The 14,180-nt window shown below is 41.4% G+C and overlaps 1 protein-coding gene across 1 annotated transcript in view; it reads left to right on the top strand.

The window, feature by feature from the left end:
• The window catches only part of LOC127000405 (alpha-1,6-mannosyl-glycoprotein 2-beta-N-acetylglucosaminyltransferase-like), a 38,995-nt gene that overhangs the window by 5,524 nt on the left and 19,291 nt on the right, over window positions 1-14,180 (top strand). The window contains exon 2 of the mRNA XM_050864101.1: window positions 3,488-3,737. The gene's annotated coding sequence lies outside the window, so the exon portion shown is untranslated. The remainder of the gene's footprint in view (window positions 1-3,487; window positions 3,738-14,180) is intronic.

Raw genomic sequence — 14,180 nt, 5'->3', positions numbered from 1 at the left:
TCTTTTACCTTCTCTTTCGTTCTTCGCATCCTTCCTTCCTTCTTGCTTCCCTTACTTCCTTCTTCCCTTCCTTCCCTCCATCCTTTCTTCCTTTGCGTGTAAAGATAAGAAGTCATAAAACAACCGTAATGAAAAATAAAACTAGTAAAGAATAAATCCATCATAAAAAAGAAAGATAACAAAATCGATCTTTTCACGACAAAATCTTAATGCTTTTTTCTGTTTCTGCTGTTAATCGTTGAGAGCCGAATCATAAAACAATTCAACCTGTCTTCAAGGATCGCAAAGGAAACAGTAGTGGCGCAATGAACACCTCCGTCGACCCATGAGCCAAGTTCGTATCCTTCCTTGTCCCCACACTAGACACGGCGATAGGGTGAAAAAAAAAAAAAAACTTAAATAATCCATGGGTATTTAGAGACCGAGATAAAGAACATGAGTAATCCCGCACGATAAGCGACAGATTATAATTCATGTAGGTCGTTCCACTGTCATTACCTTGCACCGAGAACTTAAGTTAATTACGGACCCTCATTACCTTGCCTTGCTGTCTGTTCCTCGCTGTACACTGCGGAGATCTGTCTATGTAACGGCTTTTCTTTTTTCTTTTTTTCTTTTTTTTTCTTTTCAGTGTTCGATTCCTTAGCTGTTCTGTGTCTGTTTTGTGTTTCTCGAATGTTGTTGTTTTTCCGTCCAGAGTTCACGTAATGGATTTTTACCCTCTGGTCATTTTTCTTCCCATCACTTGTCTCAAAAAAAAAAAATCCTTAGCTGTTGTGTCTATTTTGTGTTTCTCGAATGTTGTTGTTTTTCCGTCCAGAGTTCACGTAATGGATTTTTACCCTCTGGTCAGTTTTCTTCCCATCACTTGTCTCGAAAATAAGATTACCAGACGTTTTCAATTCTAGATCGTTCACAAATGGTTCCTGCATGATTGAGAACTCCGAAATTGACCTCTGTTTTGCCTACTCATTTCAACTTTCTTTATCGGAGCGGAGTTTCTCTTATATATTTTTGCCCTTGAGCTGTTTCCTTTACTGCAAAAGAAGAAAAACTCGTCATGTCATCATATTTCACACTGCCTTCTCGAGCCCAGTGTTGACAGAGGCGCGAAACGTGTGGCGAGAAAATAATCGCTTACAAAATGTTATGAAAATATATACGGAAAAAATACGACTAATAATTCCAATAAGGTTTGTTTTGTTACATGAATCGATCTCCAATGATGATGATGATGGCGTCAATATTGATAATGAAATAATAACACACACACACACACACACACACACACACACACTCTCGACATCCTTCAAAACAACCTCGCTGATAAAAAAAGAACTAGAAAAAATGAAGTGAAAGTTTTAAATTACATGAACGAAAAAAAAAGAAAAGAAAAAATACAATAGAAATGCAACCCTTGAAAAATCGTAAACAACAAAAAAATAACAACAACAACGCTCACTAAAACAAAATATAGATACATAAATGAAGAGAGAGAGAGAGAGAGAGAACAAGCATCAAGGTCAACGTAATGGTGTCACCTGATCCCCCTCAGGTTGATAATTACCATTCCTTTTACCTGACACCTGAGTCACTAACACGCCCACCACCACCACCACCACCACCTCTACCACAACTACTAATAACTATTCCTCTTTGATACCCAACACCATTCCCCCCCCTCTCCCCCTCCCTCACCTTCACCATCACCACCTCACGCCTACCGCCATATGCTGTCCAACTCCCTAGTGCAAGAGTTAACAAGTACCATCATTCTTTCATCTCTATTAGTGGGGCATTCGATAATAGTCACGTGCTCTATATAGTTTTATTGAATTCCAATGAGTTACTTTTTTATGTGGTGAGTGTTGCGAGGAATCGAGATCTTATAAGTTGCTTGGTGTTCCCTTCCGTTTTTTATGTTAGGGTATTGTTGCCACCACCACCACCACCACCACCCCACCCGAAAATGACCGATTTTCGGCCACCTCTTTAGATTCTTTTTGGGAGCAGCGAGTAGCGGGCTTTTTTATTATTGTTTACTTTTTTTGTGTGCCCTTGAGGCTTGAGCTGTATCCTTTGTTGTAAAAAAAAATACCACTATCATATTCTATTACCATTACCATCACTAACCCATACCATTCACACACAATTAAATACCATACCTTCTACAATATCACCGCCACCATCACCATACCCAACACCACCATTACTACCATTGATGAATGATGAAAGGTGGTGAAGGAAACACGGGCTAGGGAGCGAGTGTTTACTCCTGACTAGTTTCGCCTTAGTGGGCTTCTTCAGAGGATGGGTAAGCTGCCTTATATTAAAAAATGAGGGAGTTGCGTGACTCGGACCTCACTATCCGCCACTCCCTCTCTGGTCCTTGACGGCCACATGTGCTGCTGCTTTCGCCCACACTACGTCGCCTGTTCGTTTGTTATTGAAGGTGGTGAAAATAGATTCATAGGCCTTCATGTGTTGTCTTGAGATGTTTTCTCTTAGAATTTTAGCCTCGTTCCACTTCGGCAGGTGACCTTTTTCGTCTACATGGTTTACTAGAGCACTTTTTCCCGGTGGTGTTCAAGGTCAGCTTTGTGCTCTTTCAGCCTTGTTGCGAGACCCCTGCTGGTTTCCCCGTAATATTTGTTGTCGCAACCGCTGCAGGGGGTCTCGTATATAACGCTCTTATTATTCTTGGTGACCTCGGCCTTCTTGATCACTAAGTCTTTTATCTTTTTCCCCGCGGTTGTCACAACTTGTATGTTTGTACCGAATAGAGTTCTCCTGAGGTTGTCTGTCAGGTCCGAGTGCGGCACCACCAGGTATCTTGTGTTGTCATTTTGTTGTTTGCGGCGGATGATCTTGCGAGCTTTTTCTTCTGCGATGTAAAGAAGACCTTTGGGGTAGCCTAGCTTAGTGAAAGTTTTTCTTATATATTCTAATTCCTCCGAAAGGAATTCGAGGCTGCAGATTCGTAGCGCTCTCAGGAAAAAGCCTATGATTACACCCGTTTTTGTTCTCTTGCTATGAGCGCTGAGGTAGTGTATGAAGTCGTTTTTATTGGTGGGTTTCCTGTACACTTTGAATTTTACGGTGCTTCCCGATCTTATTGTCAGTGTGTCCAGAAACGGGAGTTGCTTGTCTTTTTCATTTCCACCGTGAATTGAATCTATTCAGGAGTAAACACTCGTTCCCTAGCCCGTGTTTCCTTCACCACCTTTCATCACTTGTCATAATGTTTACTACCATTGCTACAACTTCACTCCTCCCATACACTACTAAACCATGCCATTAACAAGCACTTTAATCCCATACTATCTACCATTTCCACTCCTACCACCACCATTACCACCACTATTATCACTACCACCATCAACCCATCCCATATACCACCAGCTCATACCATCAACGAGTCTTTTAATCCCATTCTCTCTACCATTTATTTAATTGCCTCACTAACACTATTCACTTCTTTTTTTAGGCAAGGATACGATTCAACACCCCGACAAGGACGACCGAAACCAGTGAATATACCTGGAACGGATTAAGCTGAGGACATGTGGGATAAAGGGGAGAACAAACATCAAACAGGATCAAAACTACGTGGAGGGAGCTAAACACACCCACACCCACACACACACACACACACACACACACACACACTCACCTGTCAGACCAGCCCCAGGTGTGTTCGAGTCCCCGTCTGCAGTGATGAGGAGTAAGCACACGAGGTAAGCAATTGTCAATATTTTCGTGTCTGATGAAAGCTCGCATGAAAGCCACCGTGTCTAGATTAACTTTTTCCTCCCCTTTACCTTCCTTTAGTGCTCTGTTTTCTGTTTTTGAAGGTGGAAATGTTTAGTTAATATACATTTAGATAGATTAAACATACGCTTCTGTTTCCTCTTTTTTTGTGCTCCGTTTCCTCCTTATAAAGTATGAAATGCTTAGTTAATATACATTTAGATAGATTAAATATACGCTTCTGTTTCCTCTTTTTTTTTGTGCTCCGTTTCCTCCTTATAAAGTATCAAATGCTTAGTCAGTATCCAGTCAAATAGTTAGAGGTAATAATCTATGAACACACTTCGTTATTCATCATCTCCATGTAAACAGGTGATTAAATAATTGCAAGCGTGCGGAAATATCTGAATTCAAGAAAGTTCGATTCGCTGTGACGTCGAAAGGCTCTTATCCCTACTTTGGTGAGCTACAGAAACTTAAAAATCACATCATTCTTCACTTTCTCGAGTTCTCGCCAAGTGTTACGCTCAAGACTTAAAAAACATCGGAATTCGCGGTGTGATTCTCTGTAATGTTAAAAGGCTCTCATTCTTTCTATGGTGAACTACAGAAACTTAAAAATCTCGTTATTCTTCACTTTCTCGAGTTCTCGCAAAGTGTTACGCTCAAGACTTAAAAAAAAACCCATCGGAATTCGCGGTGTGATTCTCTGTAATGTTAAAAGGCTCTCATTCTTTCTATGGTGAACTACAGAAACTTAAAAATCACATCATTCTTTACTTTCTCGAGTTCTCGCCAAGTGTTACGCTCAAGACTAAAAAAACATCGGAATTCGCAAAGTGTGATTCTCTGTAATGTTAAAAGGCTCTCATTCTTACTTTGGTGAGCTACAGAAACTTAAAAATCACATTATTCTTCACTATCTCGAGTTATCGCAGTGTTACGCTCAAGACTTAAAAAAAAAACATCGGAATTCGCGGTGTGATACTCTGTAATGTTGGAAGGCTCTCATTCTTACTTTGGTGAACTACAGAAACTTAAAAATCACATTATTCTTCACTTTCTCGAGTTCTCGCCAATTGTTACTCTCAAGACAAGAAAATATCGGAATTCGCAAAGTGTGATTCTCTGTAACATTAATAAAGGGGTCTCATTCCTACCAACGTTGCCAGATTGTCGTACTCATGCAGCCGCTTATATTTCCCGACTTCCTACCCCCAAACTGTCTTCTGGGCTCCAATAACGAAACTCATTTATAGTTATCGTTTAAAGAGTTAGATCCTGATGTTTCTTGGCAATAGTTAGGCGTTAGAAACCGGTAAATACTATGCTCTGAGTACGATAATCTGGCAACGGTGAATTTCCTACCAACGTTGCCGGATTGTCGCACTCAGCCGCTTATATTTCCCGACTATCCCCAAACTGTCTTCTGCGCTCCAATAACGAAACTCATTTATAGTTATCGTTAAAAGAGTTAGATCCTGATGTTTCTTGGCAATAGTTAGGCGTCAGAATCCGATAAATACTTGGCTCTGAGTACGATAATCTGACAACGGTGATTCCTACTTTGGTGAACTATACTGATAAAGAAAAAAAAATCACGTTCTTCACTAAATCAAGTTCCCGCTCATAAATACTCTCAAGAATTATGAAAAAAAGTTGGAAAGTTTCGTTTAGTCGGCGCAACATCTGTGGTCATATGCCGGAGAGAGGCAGGAGGGGGAAGGAATTATAGGAGAAGGGAACAGACCCCAGGAGACGGGACACAACCCCCGATTAATACCTGGTACCCATTCACTGCTGGGTGGAAAGGGGCATAGGGTATCGGAATCAAGAATTATGAAAACATCTGAATTCGGTAAGTGTGAATCTTTGTGTATCATCAAAAGGTTCTCATTCCAACATTGGAAAGCCGCATACAAATAAAAATTACGTTCTTCTTTTATCTGTCGAGTTCTCGCTAATTGCTTCCCATCACTCCTCCTACATCGCTATCTGATATACGCTAGTCACCTCCCAGTCATGTGTTACTGCAACCCTTAGTAATTTCCTTAACACTTATCACTGCCATTCACATCCGATAAGATAAAGAGGAAGGAATTACATCGCTCAGTCTTTGACACCTCTCCACCAGTTTCACAATTTTACTCCGGTGATGAATCTGAGTTAAGGTCAACGGACAAGTACCCAAAATCTCTGGACCAGACAAAACTTTAATGCAGAATCGATCAAACCTGACTTTACTTATCCACGAAACATCAACTTTATTCCTAGCCATGTAAGGTTAGACGAGCACACTTAGGTCGGTATCATAAGACATTTTCGCTTCTCACATCAACTATTTCTAAAGGTCAGAGAAGTGATCAGTCGAGTTCTAACGAGTGTTTCTTTAGGCTCATGGTACTGAGGAAGGGTTAAACTACCACAAGGGTCATAAAACTACTCCTGGAAATGCCCTAAACTCATATGAAAGCTTTGGCAAATATGTGAACTTGGAAGACGAAATGTTTTAAAATACGACCCTTAGTAAAACTCCTACGTATGGCGAACGAGCTTATGCACAAAATATAACCAGGTAAATCAAACTTATCTACACAGAATCGATCAAGCCTGACTTGTACACGAAACAACAACTTGTAGTCCTAACCATGTACGACAAAACGACATACCCAAACTCCTTCCTTGTAACCGTACACGTCCGTTATTATCCCTGGCACACCTGTAATTATTTTTCAACGTTCAGGTGTAATTCTAACTTTTTCAGGTAAGGGACGTAGCATTAATTGAATATCGAGCTGAGAGATAAATTAGCGAATAAAGTTATATGAAACTGACAGGTGTGTGTGTGTGTGTGTGTGTGTGTGTGTGTGTGTGTGTGTGTGTGTGTGTGTGTGTGTGTGTGTAACTATAACAGATAAGAAAAGAACAGGAGAGAGAGAGAGAGCGAGAGCGAGAGAGAAGGGGAGGAGAAACAAGTGAGGGGTGGAGAGAAGACATTAGAGGAGGAAGAACTGAATTAAAGGGAATAAAGTAATAAATAAGAACACTTGTCATTTACTTTTTTTTTTTCTCCTCCTCCCTGACCCTTCCAACCTTTGCGCCCTTTACTTAGCTCTCACACGCAGGCCCTTCAAATGACAACAGTTCCCCTCTTATCAAATTCCTACACACTCGCATCACAACATTTTTCATCCTGACTCATGTTCCCAAAATTGAGCCGAAGTTCCGAATTCTGAGTCACTTCGGGTTCTCATCACGACAAATTTTAAAGGGACGGAGGAGATTATTAGTTACATTATCATGGTTATGTGTTGTTTTCCGTTCATGGAGCAAATCCCTTATCAACTTACCACACTAGACTCATTAAAACACTCATGACAGACCCAAGAACTTGTACGCGAGCTTTTTCGAACACATGTATTGGGGCTTCGAAATGCTGCGCTGACAGGTGTGTGTGTGTGTGTGTGTGTGTGTGTGTGTGTGTGTGTGTGTGTGTGTGTGTGTGTGTGTGTGTGTGAAGTTCTCAACCAACTTTACTTTTATATTTTTTGTAACGTTCAGTATATAAGCAAAAAAAAAAAAAAAACGTCTTTAGGTGGAGAAAAAATACGTCCAAGGAAGGGAAAAAAAGGGAAGAGGGAAAAGTACAGACATGGCGAGGAGAAATACGATGAAGAAAGGGAAAGTAAGTTGCAGAGAGAAAGGCAAAAGACAGAAGTAATACAAGTGGTGGATGTGAATGAAAGGGAAAGTAAGTAATAGGTGAATGAGGGCAAGAGGAGGTGAGAAAGGAAAGGTTCGATGAAGTGGAAGGCAAGTGAAAGCGAATGGCAAGCATGGAGTGAAGAGATGAGGGACAGGAAGGAGAGATGGAGAGAGAAAGAGAGCATAAGGGCGTGAAGGAAGGGAGGGAGAGAAGGAGGGACAAAAAAGGAAAAGGGAGAGGAGGCGTAGATGGAGGAGGAAGTGTGAACGATGTGAGAGAAAAGAAGATAGGGGGGAAGGAAGATAGAGGAAGAGATGAAGGAGGAGGAAGGGATAGGAGAAGGTAAAAAATAAGTGATGGAAAAGTGTAGGAGGAAAAATGAACAAAAAAAGGGGAAAATGGGAGAACGAAAGAGATGAGATGGAGAAAAGGGCGGAGCAGGAGGAGGAGGAAGGACAAGGAAGATGAGGAGACAAGATAGAGGAAAGGACGAAGGAGGACGAGCTAGGAGGGGAAAATAGAACGAGAGAACACGAGATTGAAGAGAGGGAAAGGGATACTGGAGGAAGCAAATAAGCACGAAAGGGGAACTAAGGAAAACGATGAGGAGGGGAGAGGAGGGAGGGAGGAAAGCGTTCTACCCTGCATCTCTCCCTCCCTTTGGTCCTGTTTGTGTTCAGGAAATGAGGCGTTCACTTTACTGGCGTTTGTTCAGGCAAATATCCGCTCGGGGAAATGTGAAAAGCTACGATGCATGAACGAGGAGAGAAAAGATAAATCCATCCCTTTACATCACGAGATTGCCAATGGAAAGGTGGTTAGGGCTCGTCAAAATGCAAGTAGTAGTAGTAGCAGCAGCAGCAGCAGTAGTAGTATAGTCGGTCCAAATTAGCTTGGCCAATTTGCACCGAGAAGCCCCTCCCCCATTCTGGCTAAGCTCCGCCCCCCTTCCACCTGACTGGCTGTTGATGACATAAATTTATCAAAGACACGTACCAAATATATATGATTGAGATAATCTAGCTTCTTTCATGATTAAAAAATATTCGAAACTTAATTGAATAACGACACTACTTAAATAATCAATGACATCACCTAAGAAACAAAGTACAATCATAATACTGCAAGTTTTCAAGGGAGGACGGACCCTGCAAAACGAGCACTGAGGGCGACGAGAGTAGGCTGTCTATAAAGTAATGCACACTTTCCGTCATTATTTCCTACATAGCTCATTCACATAGGCATACCAAATATCATCACATCAAAAAATACACTCTACAGTAGCTTCATACAAGTAGGAATCATTGTATTGAGGAATGAGTTTCGTATCTGTGGCCGTTGCGCTGACCGTACATAGCCTACCCGTCGCTACAATCATATATATTTGTGTCTCAATACAATCTATGATGTCATCAACAGCCAATCAGGTGAAAGGGGAGCAGAGCTTAGCCAGAATGGGAGGGGCTTCTCGGTGCAAATGCAAGCTAATTTGGGCCGACTATAGTAGTAATAGTAGTAGTGGTAGTAGTAGTATAGATCAGCATAGTTTAGTAGTACAAATAAGCAGTATAGATTATTATTATTATTATTAGTATTAGAAGTAGAAGTAGTAGTAGTAGTAGTAGTAGTAGTACAGATAATGTAGTAACAGATCATGCTCACTCTACTAATGTGTCTATAGCCTTGCGGAATATGATCTCTGGCCTCATCATTATCATATGTGGCGAGTATGTGGTCGTGGCTATCAGGATTAACCTCTCAAAATTGGGTTAACTGACCACATCGATGCCACAGGGACCTGATCACAACCACGTTGTGTAATTCACCACGGCCTGATAACGTGGTGGACTCGTAATCGCCAGCAGGTACCCTCCCGACATGAGCAAGTGCCCGTTATCGTCGATCTCTGGGTACTGCCAGGACCTCACACACCACACCCCATCCCCCTTGTTCAAGGGGGGACAGTAACCACTCCCAGTCAACAGAAATAATCCGGCCTGAGGTGGCTCGAACCGCCGCCCTGTCAGACGGTGAAGCGTGGCAGCGCAGCGCTCTACCAGTACGCCACGGTGTGTGTGTGTGTGTGCGCGCGCGCGGATAGATAACTAGACATACAGACTGACATACATACATACATACATACATAACACACACGTCCGTCACAGCCGCGAACATGACTGAAGGTGAATAGGAATGAGCGTCAGGAGGGCGTGAGTGAAGGGACGGGCACTCTCTTCACTTTCCTTTCTGGCTTACTCCGCTATGGAAGGATGGAAGGATTAGAAGAAAGGATTAGTAGGATTGATTGTACGGACTCCTTCTCCTGCTCTCCACTCGGCTCGCTAAACAATCACGACGTTATCTGTTTGTCCTGTCCAAACAATCGCTTTCTTCAGTAGTATTTTCGTTTGTTGTACTGAATAAACGGTGTAATATTTCCGCTTGTCCAGTGCTAACATATATTTTCCTTATTATATTCGCTAAACAATCACGTTATCTGTTTGTCCTGTCCTAACAATCGCTTTCTTCAGTAATATTTTCGTTTGTTGTATTGAATAAACGGTGTAATATTTCCGCTTGTCCAGTGCTAACATATATTTTCCTTATTATAATCGCTAAACAATCACGTTATCTGTTTGTCCTGTCCTAACAATCGCTTTCTTCAGTAGTATTTTCGTTGTTGTACTGAGCAGTGTAACATTTCCGCTTGTCCAGTGCTAACATATATTTTCCTTATTATAATCGCTAAACAATCACGTTATCTGTTTGTCCTGTCCTAACAATCGCTTTCTTCAATAGTATTTTCATTTGTTGTACTGAGCAGTGTAACATTTCCGCTTGTCCAGTGCTAACATATACTTTCCTTATTATATTCGCTAAACAATCGCGTTATCTGTTTGTCTTGTCCTAACAATCGCTTTCTTCAATAGTATTTTCATTTGTTGTACTGAGCAGTGTAACATTTCCGCTTGTCCAGTGCTAACATATACTTTCCTTATTATATTCGCTAAACAATCGCGTTATTTGTTTGTCCTGTCGTAACAATCGCTCTCTTCAATAGCTTTTGTTTTGTTGAAGGATGAAGTATATCCGCTTGTTCCCTACTGACAGACTCTCTTTCTTATCTTCACACTTCAAAGGATGACGCATTTTACGTTATCCGAATGTCTCAGTTTCCTCTTTTTCGTGGACGCATAGAATGTAGTACGATGGTTTGAGTCTTACGTGTTGAGGGTGAGGTGTGCCATTATTTTTGTCTTATGTGGTGTCAGAAAAAAAGAAAGGGATGTCAGAATTGTGTTGTGTCGCTAATCAGTCACAGTCTACGTTATGTTATCTGCTAAATAGTAACCTAATATTATGGTGTGATTGTTTGTTTGGTTATTACGTTGTACTTTAATGTCAATAAATGGGCAGAATCTCCTCCTTAATCACTTTCTTCAATACCTTTCCGTTTACTTTATTAAACAATGAAATATTTCCGCTTATCCTGTACTAACAAACATTTTTGATCATTTTATTCACCTGTCAGAAGGATGGAACATTAATACACTTGGGATTTCCTTATACAATTTCCTTTACCTCATCATTTCCCCGACGGTATTTCCTTCCACTTATTCTGTTGTGTCTGGCCTTGCTGTGTGTGTGTGTGGGGGGGCGGGCGGGCGGGTGTGTGTGTGTGTGTGTGTGTGTGTGTGTGTTGGAACCGGATTGGCGTCATTCATTTCCCCGTATCACAACTCGGGAACGAAAGTTGTTTATGAAGTTACGACAAAACCTTTCCTAGAACACACGATAGAGAGTCAAAGCGTAGAAGCTAATTACGTGGTTAGCCATTTTTCAGCGTTTATTAACACGTATTTTGCAGGTTATTTCTCTCTTTTCATTCACTTTCCTCCTTCATCCTTTCCTCTATTGCGTGTTATCTCCTTCCTTCACTCTTCCCCCCTTTTCCTCCATCCTTTCCTACATTTTGTCTCCTCTCCTTCTCCTCCTCCTCCTTTCCCCTCTTTTCGTTGTTTCCTCCTTCACCCTTTCCTCTATTGCGTGTTATCTCCTTCCTTCACTCTTCCCCCCCTTCTCCTCCATCCTTTTCTCCATTTTGTCTCCTCTCCTTCTCCTCCTCCTCCTTTCCCCTTCCTTTCACCCTTTCCTCTATTGCGAGTTATCTCCTTCCTTCACTCTTCCCCCCCTTCTCCTCCATCCTTTTCTCCATTATGTCTCCTCTCCTTCTCCTCATCCTCCTTTCCCCCCTTTTAGTTGTTTCCTCCATCCCCCTTTCCTCTGTTAAATATTCTCTCTTTCCTTCATCCTTTCCCTCCTTCACCCTCTCCTCCTCCTCTTTCTTTTCCCTCACCTCGTTCACTATTCCTCCACCACCGTTTCCTTCATCTACGTCATTTTTCCTCTCCCTTTCCACGGGTTTATGCATCAGGAACAGCACAATCACCTTCGACCCGAGTTGCTACGTTAACATCAATTCCTGGAACTCTTTGACTGCATAATCTACCCCGGTTTGTCATTTCGCAGGTTCATGTTACAATCCCTTGCGGTAAGTCATTGTAAAGCGACAGTCTCTTGCAGGCTGTTGCTTTGCCGGGTTTAGCATTAATATTCCACCCACAAGGCAAAGTTTGATATTCTCTAAAGCTAAATAGTAACCTGATATCTGATGTGAATGTTTGTTCGGTTATTACGTTGTACTTTAGTGTCAATAAATGGCCAGTACTTCCTCCTTCCTGTGACTTGAACTCTTTCAAAGGGTGACTATCAAAAAACCTCTCTGACCAAAAGTGACCATTCATTTGTAAATTTATTCTGGCTTCGTCTCGTGGGAGCAGTGTTACGAGCTTCCGGGTGAAGGTTTGGTTCAGGTCGGAAATCGATATTTATCAGGATATGAGGAAGACACGCGGAGCAATCATTTCACCTGTTGGCAAAACGCTGCCGAAAGCCGAGCGCAGTGGAACATCTTTACTATTTTTACTGAATATATTTGAAGAAACATTATCCACGCGGTTTTGCTAACCTATGGCTGAGGACGCAATACCTGTTTTGTATTATCTTTTCATTTCTTATTTTAAAGCTTCTGGACTTATATTTCATCCCAATAGAATAATCGTACATGAAACAACACCCCCGCACCTGGTGGCTGCTTCGTGGATCAAGCGCCACTGGTTTTCGCATACGTGGAGAGGCAGCGTCGCGTCAGCGTGGCGACTCGCGGTTGGGATTAATCTGTGTTATATATTATCGTGTGCTTTTTCGTTTGTATTCATGATTTATTTTGTGTATAGGATGGGTGGCATCGACCAAACAAAAAGGAGAAACAGGAAGGCTGTCCTGGGAAGGGAAAGAAGAAAGAGAGCGAGCGAGCAATTGATGTGTTGAACCTGGTGAGGAGGCTGGCCGATCAGCTGATCCCACCACGACACTCGCATGTGACTCAGGTGTGCCAACACCTGCACATAAAAATTTACTATTCTTTAGTAATGAATGATTTCATGGACCGTAGTGAATGAAGATGAGTGTACGTCTCTTACTGATAAGAGAACATTAGAGGATGGTATTTTCTTGCAAAATGTATTTAAGGCGTGTGAGTGCTCAGTTGAGTGTACGCTTGAGCTCTATGGTGCGGACATGGGCCCAAAAGTGATGGTGAAATGCGAAACACGTGATCTGGGCGTGCTTAGAATGAACCGCGAGTCTGTGCATCCCAGGAGCGGCAAACTGAGACATTACTCGGGCACAATGAGAATAGTGCACACTCGCATGCTGAAAGGAGTCTCTTTTGCCAGTGTACAAAAATACTGTAAAATGGTGAAAGGGAATAAAAGACAATTTTTTTTAGTATAAACGTCTACTGGGTGCTGTCCCCTGATGTGCTGCAGCGGAGCATTAGAAATTGAGGACCGTGGCTAGAAACACTACTGAAGGTGGAAAGTGGCTCACCCTTGGTAAAAAAAAAAAAGTATTTTTTGAAAAATGCCACTGGGCAGAGGCACCAAACTTCCGCTAATACTTTTGACAATATTGACTTAACAACCATAAACACAGATAAATATAACTTTGAAAACGTTGCTATCCATGTATAACGAGTTATCTATTTTTTTATTATTAGTATTGCTTATCATCTTTGTAGAGGAGGGTCAAAATTCCATGGTCATCTTGGATTTGCGATTTATAATTTATTTTTTGTGCACATTTGCTATAATTCGTCAAGTAATTCTTGCTCTACTTGAATTTATCATTTTCCATTAGAGAATGCTTAAACAATAAAAATAATCAGATATTGTTTCTAAGCTGAAAACTCGATTATCCGGCAGACTATATTTACATTTCTTTTAACGCATGTTGTGGAAGACGTGCTATTAGGAGTAAAAATGTATACGAGCCTTACCTTTGCCTCCTTCTAACACAATGACGTGACCTTGACCCACATCCTTTGCCGTGATATTAGTAAAGAGAATGTCATTATAGGAGTAGAGTCTGTTATCATTGGTTAATATAATATGAATACCAACGTTACTTCGGTCTATCTACCTGACCCGCCCGGCTATACCCTACATTCCTGTCTGACAAAATATAAATTGATTGGCCAAAAATAATTAAGTGAATCAAGCCATTACTCGGAACTCATAATTGATGTCTATAATTATTGTTAACGAGAATCGTTCCTAAATTGCACAACAGCCAGTTGACTGCTTACAATTAAGCAAATGGG

The sequence above is a fragment of the Eriocheir sinensis genome, chromosome 18 (assembly GCF_024679095.1).
Source record: "Eriocheir sinensis breed Jianghai 21 chromosome 18, ASM2467909v1, whole genome shotgun sequence".
NCBI lineage: Eukaryota > Metazoa > Arthropoda > Malacostraca > Decapoda > Varunidae > Eriocheir > Eriocheir sinensis.
The sequence above is the reverse complement of the archived record's forward strand: the minus strand, read 5'-3'. Positions and strand labels throughout refer to the sequence as shown.